Here is a 20,743-nt window from a genome sequence, read left to right on the forward strand (position 1 = left end):
CTGAAGCTCCTGACCTCATTGCTTTATGGAAAAAATCATTCCTGCTCTCCCTTTCTGAGGTACTGAGGCTCAATCAGAAGCTTAGTGACACTCCAAGGCTTCCAGAGATGAAGAAACACTCCTGTGAGTCCTGTGAGGACCAGGGACAAATAGCATACAGAAGGCCTTCCCATAATGCCCTGTCAGGGTGCAAGATGTGTGGGCCTAGTGGACAGGGCACAAGCCTGTGTGTGTGGTGTGTGTGTGTGTGTGTGTGTGTGTGTGTGTGTGTGTGTGTGTGTGTGGTGTGTGGTGTGTGTGTGTGGTGTGTGTGTGTGTGTGGTGTGTATGTGTGTGTGGTGTGTGTGTGGTGTGTGTGTGTGGTGTGTGTGTGTGTGTGTGTGGTGTGTGTGTGGTGTGTGTGTGGGGGGGTGTGTGTGTGGTGTGTATGTGTGTGTGTGTGTGTGGTGTGTGTGTGTGTGTGGTGTGTGTGTGTGTGTGGTGTGTGTGTGTGTGTGTGTGTGTGTGGTGTGTGTGTGTGTGTGTGTGTGTGTGTGTGTGTGTGTGTCCTCGCACATTACCAGCTCCCCTGCTATGAGCCCTTGGGTGAGTTAAGTCACGTAAAGGCTTAATGTAAAAGAAGACTCAACGTTTTGGAACTGTTGTGAGATTACAGTGAAATAAGACGGTCATTACCTGGTCTGGGTTAGGACGGATACTGAGTAACAGGATTCAGTAATGAAGAGGGACTACGGATACCAAGAGAAGCCTCGAGTCATTGTATCCCTGTCTCCTGATCTCCCAATCCTCTCAGCCTAGCTAATGAGATCACCGCCCTTCCCCACTTCCTGGAAAGGTCCCAGGCCTCTTCCTCATGGCCTGTCCTGAGGCCATGGGGTCAGTATAACCTTCCCCAGCCTTCCTAGATAAGTGGCACTCACTGTTCATGGTCCATCCAGCCAATAACCTGACCGCCTTCTGAACCTAGTGGCCTTGAGGCTCCTCCCTGATCCAGCTCTTTCTGCAGCAGGGGGTGTCGGGGTCTGGGCACCCTGCCCAATTAACACCCTAGAGGATGCCAGCAAGCAGCTGCCTCAGCAGCCAGGCTCCCTAGGGAGAGGGGCCCAGGTGTTCTTGCCTCCTCCTCTGGCAGACTGGTGGCAGGAGTGTTGAGGACCTGCCAAGGCCTGGCCCTCACCCTAGGGCATCTGAACTTCCCATAGGGTGGAGGGCCAGCCCACCCCTCCATGCCTGCACACCATACCAACTGGAAAAAAGCCTTCTTCATGCCTGGCCCCAGTTTAATGCCCACCTTCAAGTTGTTGGTGGACTCTACCTTGCACGGTTGCTAGGTTACAGGAGAGCGTGTGGCTTGGGAGTTGGTCCCAGGAGGTACCCAAAAGTGTCCTGGTTTTCTCTCCCTGCCCTTACGTAAGTGGCTGGCCCTTTCCCTCTTGGAAAGTGAGGACGAAAGCAGCAGTTTTGTGTTTGTGCTTCTGAGAAATGGGAACTTAGAGAGCGCCTGGTAGAGGGGAAAGTTAAAGATGCCGTGATGTGGAGAAGCTGCCCCTGAGCAAGCAGAGAGCGCGGGAGAGGCAGCCGATCGAGTGAAGACCGGTATCTACTAAAACATACCACAAGGAAAGGGAACATCTTGTTACCACAGTTTATCCACACCTGAATTTCCACCTAAATAGCCTCAATATGTAATATTTGTTTACATCTAACCAGGTTGATAGCCAGTCACCCTTACTTCTTGAAAGGACGGGAGTATTCAAGTTTTAAAAGCGCAATGTAGATTTGCAGGAACAACCCCCAGGCCCTGTAACACGGCCCCCAAGTGACACTGTACCAACTGGAGGGCCAAACACTGGGGTAGGGGGCAGATCCCTGGTTGATCTGTAAAGCTTTATAAACGTTGGCCTTCACACGACCACATGAGTAGGTCATTCCTCAGCTACCAGTAAGCTTCTGAGTTGTCTGTGAACTATGGGGATCTCCTGCGTAAGAGGAGTCAGAAGGGCCCATCCCTGGTTCTTCCCAAGCCGTAAGCCACACACAGCAGGCAAGGCCCCCTCTATGTCCTCCCCATCAAACTTGGTCTCTCCTCTTTCCCTTCGATGTGGAGGACTCTGAGCCACTTGGCCAGCCCGCTGTTGCTTCTGTGTTCTTCAATTACAGTGACAAAATGGTTTGCCGCGGGAACCGAGCCGACATCTGGGTCTCAGTTAGCAGCTGACACGGGGCTCACTAATTAATCTGGAAGCATGAGTTGACAATGGCTAGGATCCCGGCCCAGTCAGGAAGAAAGTGGCTGACGGGCCGAGAACAGAAGGTGATGGGTGGTGGTGGGCCAGGGAGGGATGCCAAGGTCACCGGGAACGGAGAGAGTCCAGAGGGCAGGGGAAGACGGGAGAGGGAGAAGACTAGGCTTCTGTGTCCTCCTGCCTCTGTCATCTGAACCTCAGAGGCCAGCAGGAGGTGGCACAGTAGCAGCTGGCAGTGCCCAGCTGATCCTGGCTCTGTGTCTATAGCCAGGGAGGAAGACAAAGGGTGCACACACTTCACTGTCTTATCTTAGCCCCTTCTGTCCCTCAGGTCTGAGGCCGGTGTGCTGTTCCACGACTCCCTCAGACTGGATTCCTCCTCGAAACAGTTAATGTTCATAAGGGACAATACTTAAGAGTTTCCAGGGGAGATGCATGCATTTTAAGGTGCTTAAGCTCTTTCTGACAGCATTGATTGGTCAGCCAGCTCTGAACAAAGCCCCTACAGCAGTGGTTCTCAACCTTCCTGATGCTGTGACCCTTTCGTACAGTCCCTCATGCTGTGGTGACCCCCAGCCATTTTGTGGCTACTTCATCATTGTAATTTTGCTACTGTTATGAATCGCGGTGTAAAGATCTGATGGGCAGATGGTCTTGGGCGACCCCTGTGAAAGGATCATTCGATCCCACGAAGGGGTCAAGACCCACAGGTTGAAAACTGCTGCCCTACACTGTTCCCACCTCCAGAGCCGCAAGCTTTATGGACCATAGTTAATCCTTATGCCAACCAGTGACGTTCCAGCTCCATTTTGCAGTAGTGAAACAGGCTCAGAGAGGTTAAGTTAATTGCCTAGAAGTGCACAGCTAGTAAGTACAGGACCAGACTTCACACAGAACTGATCAAAAGGATTGTATGCCAGTCCCGACTCCAAGCACCTGTAGCCCCGCCATAAACTCTCTCTACCATCAATTCAAGGTGGCTTTGGGGGAAGGGTGTGAGTTATAGAATCTCCAGCCACAAAGGCTGAGGAAGCCCTAGGAACTTGGTCCCCTGCTGTCCAGTGTGCCAGGCCGGGCACGCTCTGCAACACAGTGGAAAAAGAAGGCAGGCCTAGGGGGAGGGGCAGCTGCCAAGCACACGAGGCTCACTGCCTGCCTCAACATCTGCTGCCAGACATTGTGTTATCAGGAAGCCCGCACCACAGTCTGTGCCCTCCCAACTCCGATCCACCGACTCCAGCCCAATGCAACAACAGGCAGTGCCCTCAGCCTCAGTGCTTGCCACGGTGAGTGGTGCCACCTAGAGAGCCATTCATTCTGTGTGACGCTGGGCGGGAGGTGCTGAAGCTGTGGCACTGCCTAGGCTCAAGTCTCCATCAGACGGAGGAGAAGGCTCCATCAAGCCACTGGGTGAGGACCCTTATTCCATGCCTGTCACCCCCTCAGGGATGCTATCTGATCCAAGCAAAGTGCTATCTCCCCACCCCTCGGCGGGAGGGCTTTGTCGACTTGGCCAGCGCTGTTCACCACTGCCTGTGCTGCCTGACAGCCTCTCTGGCCACGTCAGCTTGGGTCCAGCCTGGAAATGGCACCCGCGCACACCTTGCTCTGGCTGGCAGTTGGCTGTGCTTTGCTCTCACCTCCTGTAGATCCATTCATCACTCCGGGGCTTCCTTTGGCTTCTGAAAATTAATTATCAGTGATTTGTTAAGTTCATTAGTTCTGCCTCTCAACGGCGCGGAAGGCCCGCCATCTGGACACAGGTTTTCATTTCCATGTGTGCTGTTTTGTAATTACACAGTAAGCGTTGTGTCCCTGCGAAGCCATGCCAAAGGCACTCAGCTCACCCCTCCTCTCTTTAGACCTGAAGTCTCCCCACCAGTATGTGTGGGTTTGTCCCCAAGGGTCTTGGGATTGTCATGCCTCAATCACATGCAAATTCCACTGGCTTTCCCTTCCCAGGGTCTTACAAAGCACCCTGCGAGCCACATCTTGGGTAGAGGCTGGTCACGCTCATCTCTTATTTAAGCCTTCAGCGGCTCTATGAGGTCATTATCATCAACCCAGTCTGCAGAGGCAGAAACTGAAGCTTATACAGGGAAGAAACATATCCAAAATCATAAAGCAACTTTAAGGAACACAGCAAGATTTGTACCTAAGTCCTGAGTGCACAGAAAATTCTCAGGCTGAGTACAGTGTGCAGTAGCAAGGTCTCCATGATGGACCACTCCAAGTGTGGGTCTTACTCAAGTTCCATTTCCTGCCTGGCCCTTGAGACACAGGTAGACCTCAGAGCTGTCCTGCCTGCTCGGTACATGGAAGTTAGCTACTTGATGACCAATTGATACCTAGATTGTCACCCCTAACCCTAAGAAAGGGCTCCCAAGACATGTGCCTGCAGGACTTACCACACTCACTTTGTCAGGCGACAGTTGGTACAGAGTGGCTGAACCATTGCTCAAGGTCACCTGGTTAGGAAGGGTTGAGAAACCCTGAGGATACCATATCATGGGACCGACCACACATCCTGATACAGAGGTGAGACCAAGGCATCAAGAGGATACAGTGGAGGGGCACCATCTAACCCAGAAATGGATAAAGGAAGGATTTGTTTCAACCGAGACCCACAGGACAGAGAAATGGCCCAGAGGAGGAATGAAAGAGAGAGAGAGAGAGAGAGAGAGAGAGAGAGAGAGAGAGAGAGAGAGAGAGAGATGCATGCACACACACAAATTCCCAAGACAGGGGAGCTTCTGAAAATCTAGATAGAACTGGGCACAAAGATACACAAGGACCTCAGAGACACCAATGTCTCTGGAATCCTCAGGGCCATTCATTGCTAAGGGTCAACAACAACCTCATGGTGTCCTTGCCTAGGAGCTGCTCTGGCCTAGGAGGTCGGCCCTAGAGCAGCCTCTACTCTGCTTCCTCAGACCATCTCTGAGTCTGTGCTACCACTCCCTCTCTCCTAGAATCTATGTCATCCATGTCTGCTTCAAGCAATGGCCCTCTAGCATCTCCTGGCACCTCACCTCTGTCCTTGTGATACATGCAACAGCCATTAGTTCAAGAAGGAGACCGGACTGTGTCTGTTGAGGCCAGCTCTGCACCACAACTTTGCCCAGCCTTTGAGGAATTCAAATGCAGCTCTCTGGTGCAAGCGTTCTGTCCTTACTTCAAAAATGAAGAAATGAGAGTGCGGGGAACTGCAGACTGTCCCACATGGCAGAGCTGTTCTGCCCTCCCAGAACCCCTCACTTCCTCCTTCCTCCTCTCCAAAGGACCCAGCCTGGGAGCCAAGGCCCATCCACATTGAAAGGGGCCTAGAACAGCTTCTCCCACCACCTCTCTCCCCCATCTGCTAGCCACTGTCAAACAGGTCGCTCCAAAGTGACGAGGAGTAAAGAGCTCAGAGTCCATCCACAGCAGAGGGGAAGGCCAGTCACCACCAACATTTGTCACTTGGCCGTGTGGTCCAGGAGCATAAGGTACCTAGGCAGCATCCTGACTACCCACTCGCTGTGCCCTGTTCCAGACACACTGTGAGGCAGAGACGTTCAGCGAGGGACCCACACTTCTGTGGAGGCAGCAGACAGCAAAGGAAACACAAGTCACCAAGGCCAGAGGCAAAGACCCTGAGCCAGAGAGTCCCCTCCCCTGGTGTCAGGGCAGGACGAAACCCAGAGGATCTCGGGACCTCTGTCAGCAGATTCTGCTGCTGCTGCAGCCGCTGCCTGAGTCAACGGAAAGCCTCTCACTCGAGCAGACTCCGGGGAGACCAATGCAAACTCAGCAAAGCTCCACCTCAGGAAGCATCCACAGGGCCCGGCTTCCCACTGCTGCCCTCTGGCACATGTGGCTCCCTAATGAGTACACACAGCCTTTATCAATTTTTAAATACTCTAAACAAAAAGGCATGACATTCACAGAAGCTTTTGTCCCCGAAGAGCTTAAATGACACACGCTCAATGCCCAATTACGAGCAGGCAAGGCAGGAGAGGCCTAGGACATCTGTGGGCAATTCTGGAGACGGGGCTCCAGGATGGGGGTCTGTCAGCCTGGTCTCGTCCTCAGGCCTTGCTGCTCCAATATGGAGGACTTCATGTCTTCTTAGTGGTTCACAGCTACAAAGTGTGTCTGCAGTATATTCTTGGGTGGGCAGGGCTGGGGAGGGACAGTCCCAATCCCCAGAAAATGTCTGCTTACACCTCACAATGTCTCAGAGAGAAACAAGATCTGGCAGCATTTTTTAGCATCTCTCTCTCTCTCTCTCTCTCTCTCTCTCTCTCTCTCTCTCTCTCGTTCTCTCTCTCTCTCGTTCTCTCTCTCTCTCTCTCTGTGTGTGTGTGTGTGTGTGTGTGTGTGTGTGTGTGTTTGGGAGCATGCGTGAGTACACATGTTGCGGGCTGGGGTTGATACTAGGAATATTCGTTTCCTTTTTTGTTTTCATTGAGATGGTGAACCTCAGAGTTTACCAGTCTGACTAACCTTGTTAACCAACTGAGCCATTTCTCCAACCCTGTGACCTGGAAGTACTTTCAATATCAAGTTGCAACCCAAGAGGCCTGAGCTTTGGGAGCATTTTCAAAGGCACCTCTCTCATTCTACTCAGGGCCACTGGTGTTCCCAGCATAAGGCCCTTCACCTCTCAGGTCTGCCCCTTCCAGCCTGTGGGGTGAGCATACAGCGAGATCAGTAGAGAAGGAGTGACAGAGGTGGGTTCTAGTCCCAGCTCTGCCACTTACCTACTGTGTGACCTAAGGTCATTGGTTCACCCTCTCTGAGCTTCAGAAAGAGAAGCCATAGGAAAGTAAGTATCCAAATGGACAGAGAAACCAAAAAGGAGCACAAGTGTCCTCAAACTCCTAACAAGGGGATGCTCACACTGTCTCACATCCAACTTCCTGCCCAACACTGGACCTTTAGTGCCTTCTCGGGCTTTAGAGGTTGTTTGAATTGATCATCAGTCTGACATTCCCATACTGGTCCAGATTAACCAGCTCCATCAGCCCTGCCCTGTAGTTTAGAAGAAAGAAGGGAGGAAAAGGCTATCCAACCACGCACTGTGAGTTAGGACAGCCTTACAAGGCAAGATGCTTTTTTTTTTTTTTGGTTCTATTTTTCGGAGCTGGGGACCGAACCCAGGGACAAGGCAAGATGCTTAACGATACAGCATCCAGTCCCTGTAAGAGGCAGGCTTGGGTTCCCTCTGTGATCTGATCAGACCTTGGTGTACAGAGCAGCCTGGCCAGCCAGGGTCCCCTCAGAAACCCTGCTCTCAGGTACAGAGCTGAGCCCAGCAGGCTCTTGGCTCCTCCTGTGTGGAAGCCCTGTTTGGTAGAGCGGATGACCACACCCTGGAACTTCACAGATCATGCTCACACAGTGTTATGTTATTGGTGCCCTCCATTGAGCAGGGAGGACCCCAGCCTAATAAGGAAGCATGGCAGTGGGAACTAGGTATCTATCCAACACTCATCTCTGCTCCCTCCCTGCTGGGGCTCCGAGGAATTCCTCTCACTGTGTTCACCTCAGTTTCCTCATCTGCAAAATCAAGACTCAGGTTAGACCTTCTCAGGAATGTCCTAGTTCACTTCAGGTACAAAGAGTGATCCCTTAGAAATCCACACACAAAGCAATGGCTCAAGACAGATGCCATTCCCACCTCTCCTCAACAGGCAAGCCAAGGGGGCTCACAGAGAATCATATCCAGCAGACCGAACACTTCTGGCTTCCCTGGGCATCCTGTTCCCACCTTTCCTGCGTGGTCAGGTTCTCTCCCATCCAGCTCTCTCAGGTATAACAGTGACAGCTTGTACCTCCCCTTCCATCCCTGGTCCTTATTACCCCTTCACCAAGCTCTGCTCACCCCTCAGAGTAAAGCCTCGCCAGAGAGACCCAGGGGGGGCTCTTCATCGCATTGGAGAAACAAACCTTTTGAGCAAATGTGTGTAATCACGGAGATGGGCCCAGCGGGAAAAGCACAACTGTTATCACTCACCTGGCATGCAGCCCTGCTCCCCACCGCCCCCCTGCAATCACTTTCCTCTTCAGTAAAGTGCTGGGCATACATCCACCAGTGGACACCCCACTCGCTCCCTTCTGCCTGCTCCTCCTCCCTCCAGATCCAGGGCTAATATGCCCTCCTGTCTCACGCCCTCACCACACATCATGTGTGTAGGATCCACAGAAAGGCGCGCCCGGAGCCCAGAGCCCTGGCTGGAGGCAGTTGCTAAGAGACAGAAGATGCCCAGCTGGACTCTGGGGGGAGGCTTCTCGATTGTACAGAGGCAGGATGGAGAGGACAGGTTTGTGGTGATAAATATCAGCTCCACCAGCTCCTGCCTGAGGGTGAAAACCATTTGCTCAGGATTACACCCAGCAGCGGCTAATCCCTCCAGCCTTCTGACAGCAGGAAGAGCTATAAATCGCATTTCTTCCCTGCTCCTGAAATATATGCCCTGAAAGTAAGAGGGGGGAAAAAAAACCAAGAGAAAAGATAAAAGTTAGCCTTTCATTTTGTCAGATCCGTGGCTGAGGAGAAGGATAGTCTGAGGGCCTGGGCTGCAGCCATCACCATTCTACCCTGGCTTCTCTACTCATGCGGATGCCCTTGGGGACACAGAGAAACCAATGCTAGTCCGTCATTCCCTGGTGTGCTGAGCGTATGTAGCACCTGGCTCTCAGTCGGTCCCCACAGATGCCCGTGTTCCCTGGTTGCAGACAGTGGGGGTGAGCCGGGTGACCACGTGGCTTGTCCTGAAAGAAAATGAGCCCAAAGGGCAGCACGAAGTCACACTCACCAGCCCTGTGAGTAGCTGACTTGGTGAGGGGAAAAGGCGGTGTCCGAGAGACCACCCACTCTGTCCTCCCCTCACCCCAAGATCTCCATCGACAAGATGTGGCCCTGCTGTCTCCACCCTCCATAGCAGGCGGGTCCTGAGTGGAGTTATCTGCCCTCACCTTGTCAGGTGTGAGGCCGGAAGTGTGGCCATCCTGAGCTGACAATAGATAAGAGCTTCATTGCAGAGACAGACCCAGCTCCATCTGTGCCCTGATAAGTCCCTTGTCAGAAACTAGACACCGCTGCCCCCAGACCCCAGACTCCTCCATGCCCTACCCTCCAGGCATGGCTCCTAGAGTCCAAGTGGGATGCACACCCCAGGGTCATATGGCAGTTGACAGAGACAGGAGCCAGGGTCAGAGGAAGGAGACACTTGGGACAGCGCCCTGCGGAGGCCGGGGAAGGGCATCTCTAAATCCTATGATAAGCACGGATATATTTATATAAAAGTCTGGCTCATGAAGCAGACAGTGTCTGGCGCAGTCTGGCAGTTGGTCCCTCAGAACTTAAACATAGAATTGCCATATCATTCGGCAATTCACTTCTGGGTGTGCACTTGAAAGAGAGGAAACAGACTCGAGGAGGCCCTGGCTTGTCCGTGTTCAGAGCATCGATACAAGCAAGTCACCGGAGGCACAAAACCCGGGCTCCACCCGTGACTGGATAGAACACCGTTTATCCTTTAAAATGAAGAAAAGGGGGCTGGGGATTTAGCTCAGTGGTAGAGCGCTTGCCTAGGAAGCGCAAGGCCCTGGGTTCGGTCCCCAGCTCCGAAAAAAAGAAAAGAAAAAAAAAAAAAGAAAGAAAAAAAAAAAAAAACGAAGAAAAGTCTGACAGATGGAGCAACCAGGAACCTAGAGGACACCAGAGTGAAGCAAGTCAATAACCAAGGGACACACACTGCAGGTCCCCACTCGATCACAGTGCCTAAAGTCAGAATCCTAGAGAGGAAGCAGGTGGTGGCCACCACGGGCTGGTGGAGGGAGACAAAGAGGTATTTGTTCTCCAGCAGATACAGAATTGCAGTTTGGGGAGGCGAGTGTTCTGTGGACGGGCAGTGGGTGGTTGCACAGCCATGGGAGACTGCCTGTGCCATTCGCTGCACACTTGAAAGGCTTAGGATGGTGGAGCTGGGTGGGGCTCAGAGGCAAAGTGCTTGCCTAGCATGAAGATATTCATACACACTATCTACATACACGTGCACCTCGAAAAGACGAATAATGGCCATTGGAAACATCACAAATAATGAAGGGTGAATGTGGATAGGTTCTGAGGGATGGAACCATCCAGAAAATTTCTGCAGTATCCCTAGGTACTACCTAGGTCACTCATTCAAGAGCCCTCTGTGGTCCCCGCCCCCACTTTCTCTTTTTTTTTTTGGTTCTTTTTTTCGGAGCTGGGGACCGAACCCAGGGCCTTGCGCTTCCTAGGTAAGCGCTCTACCACTGAGCTAAATCCCCAGCCCCCCCCCCCACTTTCTCTTGAACTGTTTTTCTGACTCCACATACTTGGGAACATGAGACTTGGATGACTGGATGCTCTGTGAGCTTCTCTCAGATGTTTCTGGAACTTTCCATTTCTCCGGGGATGTGGTACTTGTGAATCGGGTTATATCTAAAACCTTATCTCAAAGAAGATGGGGGCCATGCTGGGTTCTACCCAATGTGGCAAAGACACCAAAGAGGGTTGATGAGGACCAGAGCAAGGGCCGTAGAAATCCCTCCCTTTCCAGTCCGAGCTTCCATCTACCCTGTGGGCCTTCCAGCCAGAAACAGTCTTTACTTTGCCGTGGGCACCCCTGGCCAGAAGAGCTGTTTGATGACCTTTACAAGCCATACCAATGGCTTTTACCAGTCTCTTATCCCAAGATAGGCTGCCCGGAGAAGCTAATTCAAACCCATTCCATAGGAAAACAGCAGTTTTCGGGGCCTGAGAGGATGTGACCAAGACTTTGCAGAAGGTTTGCCACCTTACCGTGGGCCAGCAGTTCCAGACACGCCAGACCACGCTTCTGCCAACCATAGTGGGCAGTTAATGCTGTATGCACCAGCTTGTATGAGTACTGTTACCACCCTACCGGGAACAAGGTGCTACTGAGGGTCTGCCCTCTGGAAGAGGTGACTTTTCCAAGTCCCCAAAGGGTAGCCAAACATCCTAGCCCATTTGTCACCCTGTAACTTGCTGTTTCTTTCCAATGAGCAGTGTATGAAGCAAGGGCATCTTTGTATTCTAGGTGAGCACACTGAGGCCAAAAGAGGGCAGGAGACCTGCTCAGGGTTGTAACATCTTGCAAATGACAGAGCTGGGGCCAGGACTCGGCGCAGTCTCTTGCACATGCCTTTAATTGTCACATAGAGAGTATATGGAGCTGTTTCTAATCATGTTGCTGTCCACCTCCCCCAACTCTCCAGTTCCAGTGATGCTCCGGGGCTTGGCTCCAGTTAGCTCCTTGGCTGCAGGCTGCTTCCTCAGGCCTTAGACTGTCAAACTTGTTTCCCTCCAAGTTCCAGCTCCTGGCACTATTAACTGAGGTGTCACTCTGCCAGCCTCAGCACCCTGAACCCTGAAAAAACAGGTGAGTCCAGTTTCCAGGCAAAACCGGTGAGGCTCCCTAGCAACTTGGTTCCTGACCCCCTCCCCCCAGTGTGGTGAAAACACTTTAATGTTGGAGACGATGCTTCTCCAGACACCACACAGCTCTCATCCCTATGGGTCCTCAGGGTTCTGCGCGTAAGCTTCAGGCCAGAGCTGCCCCACAACAGACTCTCTGGCCATCATCTTACAGCTGAAGTCTGCGTCTTCTTCATCTAGCCAAGCTCCACTTTGACTCCATGCAGCTTAGTAATTCGGTAGGCAGTCATTCCCACTGGTGTCTGCTCCTCGACTCATCCCTGAAGCCTAACCTGTGACTCTAAAATGTCCATGTCAGTGTCCCTCATTGCGTCCCCAAGCCCATCTTCCCTCACCGCCACCCCAGCCCACCCCCTGTTCGTCATGGTACATCCCACCACCTCCTGGATGCCCCTAGCCTCTAAGCCTGCCAGCGCCATCTGCCTGAGCACACTGGGAGTCCTGTGCCTCTGAGATGCTGAGCTCTGTTAAGCTGCCCAAACCCCCAGCACCAGCTGGACCAGCACGCTCAGTTCCTCACCCACCCCCTTCCCGGCCTAAATTAAGATCTCCAGAGAACAGCCAGCTGCCGAGCAGAAGGAAGCAGATGAAAAGAAAGTCTTTGGTAGGCACAAAATGAGTCACTCTGTCCGCCTCCAGGCCAGGTCTCTCAAGAGCTCAGATGAGGGGCAAAGATAACCCCATAGGCTCATGTCTGGGGTCAGAGAGTAAGTCCCAGTGAGCCTGGAAATGGGCTGAGATACGCACCATCACCCCACAAGAGTGAAGGGCAGAAGCCCCCTATGCCCAACACAGATCAACAGGTACACAGTGTCTACTCTGCCAGTAACGGGACATTGCTCAACCCATAGAAAGCAAGGCAACTCTGACACATGTTATAGTGAATGGCCCTGGAGAGGGTTGTGCAAAAGGAAGGGGGGAGGGAAGGAGGGAGGAAGAGGGAGGGGGAGGAGGGAGGGAAGGGGAGGAGCAGGGAGAGAGGAGGAGGGAGGGAGGGGAGGAGGGAGGGGAAGGAACACTACTTGATTCCATTCATCTGCAGTCCCAAAGTAGTCAGTTTACAGACAGCTGTTGCTAGGGGTGGAGAAAGGGGGTTGGTGGGGGAGCTACTGCTTGATGGGTGTGAAGATCCAGTTTTATGAAGTGAAAAAATGTAGATTGGTGGTCTAGCAGCGTGAAGACGCTTAGCACTGCAGCCCTGTATATCTTAAACGGCTTAGCCGGTGAAGTTTATGTTATCATGATATAAAAATCCTAAACCATAATCAGAACGGAGAGAGGGCTGCTTTGCAAACAGCAGCACAGGTCTACAAGCTCAGAGTCAGACAGAGGAGGCACTGTGCTGGAGGCCATGAAGGAAGGCTCTGCACATTTCCTGGGGCAGCTAAAATGTGACCCCCCCCCACCCCAGCACCAGCCCAAGTTGTCTGAACCCCTTCCTTGGTGCCCTCGTCCTTGTTATAGTCAAATTAAAGGATTTTTTTTTTACTCTGGCCATGCCCTTGAGCTGCCTGGCCAACTGTGGAGCATCCTAGGAAGTGGTCGGATTCTTCGTGGACCCTCATTGTCTGGTGTCTAGAACACCCTCAGTCCTAACCTCCATTGGCCATCCTGAATTTTGGTCAGATCCAGGCTTCTGGGACTCAGATATTGGGACAGCCTCACTTCCTGTTTCCTAAGAGGTGTGTTTGTTCTACTCCAGGGGGAGGACTATTAGCCAGCCCCCCATCTTGTGCCCCTCAGCCCACCAGCCCCCGCCTACCTCCTCCCTCATCCCCTAGGTCCACACAGTCATTGGGAACCAGAACTGTGTGACAAATGACTGAGGAGGTCCTGGGGATGCCATCTCATTCTGCAGCCATTATTGTGCCTGACCTAAACCCAAATACCCAGGCCCCAGTCTCCAGGGTGACACCTGAAGGCCCTGGTCTCCTGGCAACCAGGAACAATGGCCCCTGGGAAAAGCACACAGAGTTTGGGAAAGGGCAGCCTTTTCTCTGTGCCCCTGGGTAGGATGGGGGCTTTCCACCATGCAGGCAGGGTCTAGAGTAGAATGCAAGCCACTGAGGCACAGGGGCCCAGCCACCTCCTTGTCATTGCCACATCGTAGCCAAAAGTCAAAGAAATCCCTCCACGTGGGGCTTAGTCACCCGTCTCTTTACTGAATGAAGGTCATCCTGACCTGACTCACAGCCTCTCTCATCCCTAACAGACTTCCCTCCACCTAGGCTCAGGTCAGCACCTTCTCCCCCAGCGCCAATTCAAGGAATACACTCTTCCAGTGGCCTCTGTGGTCACCTTTGGCCACTGTACTGCTCTCTGGGCAGGCCCCTCAGTTTGGCGATGTGGTTCTAGAGAAGAGGAGGGGGACACAGGTTTCTGCCACTCTCGCATAGTCAGTGATGTTGTCACAGCAAGCTGGGGACAAGTCATCCCTCTGGCATCTGCACGCTCCCACCTCTGAATGGGGATAGCAGCCTGTCCAAACCTGCCAGGAAGGTTAGTGGAAACCATGTGCACCCCGGGCTTCAGTGTGCAGAGCATCATTCTGCATTGGAGTAACACTTCTATCCTTGGCAAAGCCAAGACCAGACCAAGGAGGTTCCCAAGCTGACTGAGCCTCTCATCATACCTCTTCACGCTGTGGAGGCCACGAAGGATGAACTTCATGGGTGTGAGTCCCAGCTCCCAGGTTCCCATAAAGGACCCCTGCATAGGGCTCAGCAGAGGTAACAGAACACTAACATGCTGTGAACTTTGCTATTGGTAGGATGACCCCTGCCTTCCTGCGTGTGGAATCCAGTGGCTATTTGATTGGTGCTGGGATTCACCCCAGGGTCTCAAACACACTTAGCACACTTACTCCATCTCTGAGCCTCACCTATACCCTTGGCTTCTGCTGTTTTTTTTTGTTTTGTTTTGTTTTGTTTTGTTTTTTTATTAACTTGAGTATTTCTTATATACATTTCGAGTGTTATTCCCTTTCCCGGTTTCCGGGCAAACATCCCCCTCCCCCCTCCCCTTCCTTATGGGTGTTCCCCTCCCAACCCTCCCCCCGGCTTCTGCTGTTTTAAATCCACCCAAGTCCTGCTTATCTTTTTTTTTTTAAAAAAAAAATACACAAGAAAATTTCTAAAACACTCATTCACTGAATTTTGGAGCAATAGTTGTTTTCTTTAGCCTGAAACTCTGTATTTACCCCCCATCACCCACTAGGGAGGAAGGAAAGAAAGGTTGTGGCTGGTATTCTGAAGATGAGGTGCTGGGTCACTGGAGACTCTCAAGGTCAAGGTCATAGAATGTTTCCCTGCTGAGTGGGGTACAGGAGCCGAGGCTGAAAGGACAGATGGTACCCAGTCCAAAGGAACAAACCTAATTTAAAGTCATACACAGAGACAATGGCCTAGCACAAAGACCGCAGCCAGAAGATGCCAGTGAGCCAAGGGTGCTGCAAAAGAGGGGACAAAGCCAGCTGCCACCAACCTGACTTAGCAGTAAGCAGAGGGGTGCTCTGAGAGGGGTGGCCCTCAAGAAGTCCCCTACCCTGGGTGCAGTCCTCCCAGCACTCGCTAAGCTCAGCTTCGGTACTGTCTGGGAAGAAGTGCATGTGTGTTCCCCCTGCTCCTGCTGACAGGGTGCAGCCCTGCATGAGTGGCCACCTGAGGTTCAAATAAAACTCTCCCACTTCAGTAGCTTCTGACCCAAATTTTCTATCAGCTCAGGAGACAGAGATCCTCTCTTCAGCACTAATCCTCAAGATGTGGGTGAGACGGCTGTAGAAATAACTGTAAGTCTTGTTACGAATGAAGTGTGAGCTCCGGGGATGTAGGGGAGGGGCAGAGCCCTTACTTAGCATGTGCAAGGCATTGGGTTCAATCCCCAGCACTGAAGAAAAGCAGGAGAGAAGAGGGGGAAGATAGAGGAAGAGGAAGGTCATACCTGGGAGAGACACGGAGTGAGAGCAAGAGAGAATGAATGAGTGAACGAACGAACGAACAAGTGTATGAATGAATGAATGAATGCTGAGGCACTCTGCCTGCACTGGAGGGCTTGGAGTTCTGCACATGCATCCAGGAGCCATTATAGCTGCTGACTGACTTCACTTAGAAGAAGACAGGACAGATGGGTGGGATCCAGGAGTGTCTGGGCACAACTCCTGAGTTCAAGAAAGTATTGAGGTAATGGGTAAGTTGGGACTGGAGTGGAGTTAGCCTGGAACTCACTATACAGCCTAGGCTCTATGGTGAACGTATAATAATCCTATCTCTGGTCACCTAATGCTGAGATTACAAGTGTGAGTCACCATATCACGCTCAATTCAATATGCTCTGTCCTTACTTTAAAGATTTCTATGGTTGGATTAAAGTCTTGGCGAAATGTATACCTGGCATTGTTATCCGGTCACAGGCCATGGGACCCAGGAGAGAGCCTCCTACGATTCTTCTGCTGAGTGGACGCACTTAGTAAACCAAATCCTGGTGACTGACCACTACAGCCACAGATTAGCACCTCTCCAGCTTCATCAGAGAAGCCTCCATGAGTACTAGATGTTGATAAACCCAGAGACCCACAGCCTAACAAGGTGCAGAGAAAAGAGACCAGAGAAAAGAGACTTGAGAATGTTCAGCACCAAGTGGGACGCCTGCATCACGAGCTTCTGCCTTTCCAGGCTCGGGAATCAGGGAAGAGGGGGCAGAGAGCGAGAGTCAGAGGCGATGGAGTCACGGAAATGGGATCTTCAGATCAAAGAAAACTAAACAAAAGCTTTAGGCTTCTCTCTCTCTCTCTCTCTCTCTCTCTCTCTCTCTCTCTCTCTCTCTCTCTCTCTCTCTCTCTCTCTCGGTATGGGGTGTGTGTAACCCTTTAAATAAAAATAAGGACAAAGCATCCCTGCTGGGCTCTTTACCGAGCACACCATGATTTGGTCCCCACTGCAAGACTGCAAAATCAGAGAAATCTTTCCATCTATCAAGTCCCTAACTCCAGAGTTTGATGAGACACACTATGGAGCAGGTGGTGGGGCACAGGGGATGCTTCTCAACCTCTGTCCCCTCTGGGAAAGAGATGATGGTAACAATGGGGACTGGGTCGGAGCAGATTGAGCTGGGATGAGTCTTCCGTGTTAGCGTCAAAGTAGATAACTGCCAAGTGTTCCCCTCAACAAAGACTGATGCTGTGGGGTAGTGAGCCAGACAGCCCGGCACCCTTCCACTTGGACCTCAACCCAGTCACTCTGCAGTGAGCTCAAATGGAGAAAAAAAGGACCCTTTGCTGGCTTAGGTTCAGCCCTCTTGTCAGCACGAAAAGCACTTTTTCATTTTAATTTCTCTAAAAGTAATGCTCTCCAGGGCTGGGGTACAGCTCAGTTGGTAGAGTGCAGGCACCGAGCCCTGGATCCTCAGCACTGGATAAAAGCAGCTGCCTGGAGGCAAAGGCAGGAGGATCCAAAGTTCAAGGTCACCCTCGTCTGCATTGAAGAAGTGGACATCCTGCATCCTCGTCTGTGTGAAGCCAGCCTGGGCTGCAGAACACTGTCTCTGACTGATTCTGATGATGGTGGTGGTGGGATGGTGATGGTGGAGAAGGAGGAGGAGGAGGAGGAGGAGGAGGAGGAGGAGGAGGAGGAGGAGGAGGAAGAGGAAGAGGAGGGGGGAGGAGGAGGAGAGGGGGGATAAGCATGGTGATGGTGATGAGCAGGAGGAGGGAAGAAGGGGGAGGAAGGGGAAGGAGGGGAGAGGAGAGAGAAGGGGAGAAGAGGTTAGTTTTAACAATGAAGAAAAACCAAGTCTTCCTGTTATCCCCAGTCAGGAACACAAGATACAAACAGGAACACTTTGGAAAGGGACATTTTGTACCTCATTTTCCTCTTACTGAGAACAATCTTTACACTTGCTAGCCAGACTGAATTCCTGCAGTCTTAGCCAGGCATTCGAGTTCCTTGGTTCTGTCTGGTTTTCTTTTTTTTTTAACTTGTAAATCATAAGAATGCTTTTGGAAAACTTTGCTCAGCACTAGTAACTGGATAACAGAAATTGAACTTCTCTATCTCTCTCCGTATGTATGTATGTATGTATGTATGTATGTATGTATGTATGCATGCATGCATGCATGCATGTATGTATGTATATATGTATGTATGCATGTGTGTATATATGTATGCATGCATGTATGTATATATGTATGTATGCATGTGTGTATATATGTATGTGTGCATGTATGTATGTATGTATGTATCTTCCATATATAGATGGAAGAACTTGAACTAAACACCAGGAAACATATAAGCTTAGTATTTCCCAAATGGTCTTTTTGCCCTCATCGTCTTAACGGAACTGGACTAGGATTATTAAACCCTTTATCCAGATGAGAAAGTTGAGTCTCTGGCTGGGAAGATAGCTCAGTGGGTAAAGTGATTGGGGAGCAAGCAAGCAAGTCTGGGTCCCCAGAACGCAGGTAAAAGCCAGGTACTTTACTAAGTGTGGTAGCATACCCTGTCATCCCAGCACTCCAACAGTGAGATGGGAGGCACAGAGGAGAGTTCTGGAAGCTTAAAGATCAGCGAGCCTGATAAGCCAAGAGGGGGAGAAGAGACTTCCAACAAGGTGAAAGGTTAAAAGTATGAATGGAAAAGGGGAGTAATATCAAGGATGCAGAAAGGAAAAAAGAAGAAAGAAGATTGGGGGTATATATGTATATGTGTTTGCACATGTTTGTGTAGATACACTGTACATACATACTTCTGTACATACACACCTACATACATATACACTTCTGTACATACACACGTACATACATATACACACGGTTGTATACATGCACATGTATATGCATGCATACACGCAAACACAGACATGTGTATGGAAAGGTCATAATGAAACCCCTTTCCTTTGTATCAGTAGGAAGTAAAGGTGGAAGGCAAGGACTCAGGTTTGAGATTACCCTCTGACCTCCATTCTTGAGCCATGGTTTACATGCCTACACACACACACACACACACACACACACACACACACACACACATACACACACACACCATACATATGCTCACACAAATCATACCCCCCTAACACATACACGCACACACACATACACACACACACACACACACGCAGAGATCCATGCTCACACATCATACCTCCCCAACACACACATACCATACACATGCTCACACAAATCATACCCCCCTAACACACACACACACACACACACACACACACACACATACACACAGATCCATGCTCACACATTATACCCCCTGCAATACACACACACACATGCTCACACACATCATACCCCCTAACACACACACACACACACACACACACACACACACACACACACACACAAAGACTTTCAAAAGCAAAGAAAACCAAGTTGGTGGTTTTGCCCCAGGTTAAGTAGAGGAACAGCCAGCTCTAAAGTGGAGTCTTACTTCCCATATCCCGTCTGTCCCTGGATTAAAGTCATTCCAGCAGTGCCAGAGAAGACAGCATCCAAACGGAAGAAGCTGCCTGTGGCTTCACCATGTAAATGGCTCACTCGTTCCTCTGGAAATACACTGCAGAGCCTCACAGTCGCTTCCACCAGCAATAGATGATGCCAATCTGCAAAGGACACACTGGCGGGAGCCCAGGGGACAGTCACTAAGGTCTGTGGTGAGTGTTCAAATGACCCACTGCCACCCCTGAGGGGAAAACCGAGGTTGTTTTCATGCTAAGGCCTGCTGGCTCTGAAAGATGCCATTAAAAACCATCAATAAACGTGTTCCAGCTCTTGCTTACACCGTTTACTGTAAGAACCTGCCCCAGAATGATTTCTTGTCCTTTGCTTCCTGTAAAGGAAGGTGTGACACGTAGGAAACTGGCTCCTGTTTTCCAGTCGCCTCTCAAGCAGTAAGATGTCCAGGTCCTCGGGTGCTGAATTCAATATGACCCAGTCAGGAGAAGATGGATGGCAGTGGGGGACGTTGGCACAGCTGTGAGGCCAATGTGTGTGCGTCTGTCCTTGTGAAATAACGGCCCTTCACGTCTACTCATTTTCCTTCATATTCCCCCACCACCACCCCAACCCCATTTCATGGGTACTGGGAGGCAAAAGGCTGGCTATAAACCAGTCATCAAACCCTCGCAGCTTAAACCACCCCCTTGGGAAATGAGAAACATCAAGAAGCTACGGCTAACTCCGCCTAAACCCAAGGCCTTGCCTAATTCCTCCTCATACCCGTGCCCGACAAATGACCGCACGCGGCAGGCTGGTACTACGTTAGCTGGGTGAGTGAATCCACCATCCATCCAGAGGCAGAGGTCTGGCCCCTACAAAGTGGGGTGGGCTACCTCTCAGCCCGCAGCAGGCTGGGGGTCGACTCAAGAATTCCCATCCCCACCGCCTTCCAGCTAAGATTAAGCAGAGAATTCCCATAGCCCAGGGATGTTCACCACGGGAAACTGGAAGTCCTCCGGGCTCTAAGGCCAGCTGCTACTTTGCAAACACCAACTGGGGGTCGCATTAAGGATTCACACCATGGTCCAGAGCCTTGGAGGAGGGGTCCACAGTGCCCCCATCAGTTATGTGGCGGGGGAGGGATCTGTCTCTTCTTTCTTAAACATTCCTAAGGGCTCTGAAGAAGACAGATAAATGAACAAAGACACATAAATAAAAAGTTTCTTCTTGTTGTTGTGTTTTTAAAGAGTATTATTAACTTGATCAAAAAAAGAAAAGACAGTTGGTGTGTAACCGACAGAACCCAAGCCTTCACTGACAAGCATGCTCACTGTTCTGGACTCCAGGACGCCTGGGGTTGTCTGGGGAACCCCACGGAAGCCATAAAAGTCCAAATACAAACTGTGAAATGGCTTCCTCCAAAAGCCCCCAGGCAATAAATACTGTCCCCCGCTTTGGGAGGCGACATGTTCAAAGGGTCTTTGTGGAAGTGGCACGCAGAGCTACTGGGCTTCTCTATCTTCAGGCTCCTATCGTAGGAGCACAGCGTGAGTCCCCATGGATACACACAGGGATGCCCCAG

The 20,743-nt window shown here is 51.2% G+C and overlaps 1 protein-coding gene and 1 long non-coding RNA gene across 3 annotated transcripts in view; one reads left to right on the forward strand and one right to left on the reverse strand.

The window, feature by feature from the left end:
• Slit1 (slit guidance ligand 1) overlaps positions 1-20,743 on the reverse strand; it is a 147,609-nt gene that overhangs the window by 90,029 nt on the left and 36,837 nt on the right.
• LOC134485238 (uncharacterized) lies at positions 13,729-16,608 on the forward strand. The gene is made up of 3 exons (XR_015653365.1): positions 13,729-14,450; positions 14,938-15,508; positions 16,067-16,608. It is a non-coding gene; the product is annotated as an uncharacterized LOC134485238 (long non-coding RNA).

This window comes from Rattus norvegicus, chromosome 1 (genome assembly GCF_021556685.1).
Source record: "Rattus norvegicus strain SHRSP/BbbUtx chromosome 1, alternate assembly SHRSP_T2T, whole genome shotgun sequence".
NCBI classification, from domain to species: Eukaryota; Metazoa; Chordata; class Mammalia; order Rodentia; family Muridae; genus Rattus; species Rattus norvegicus.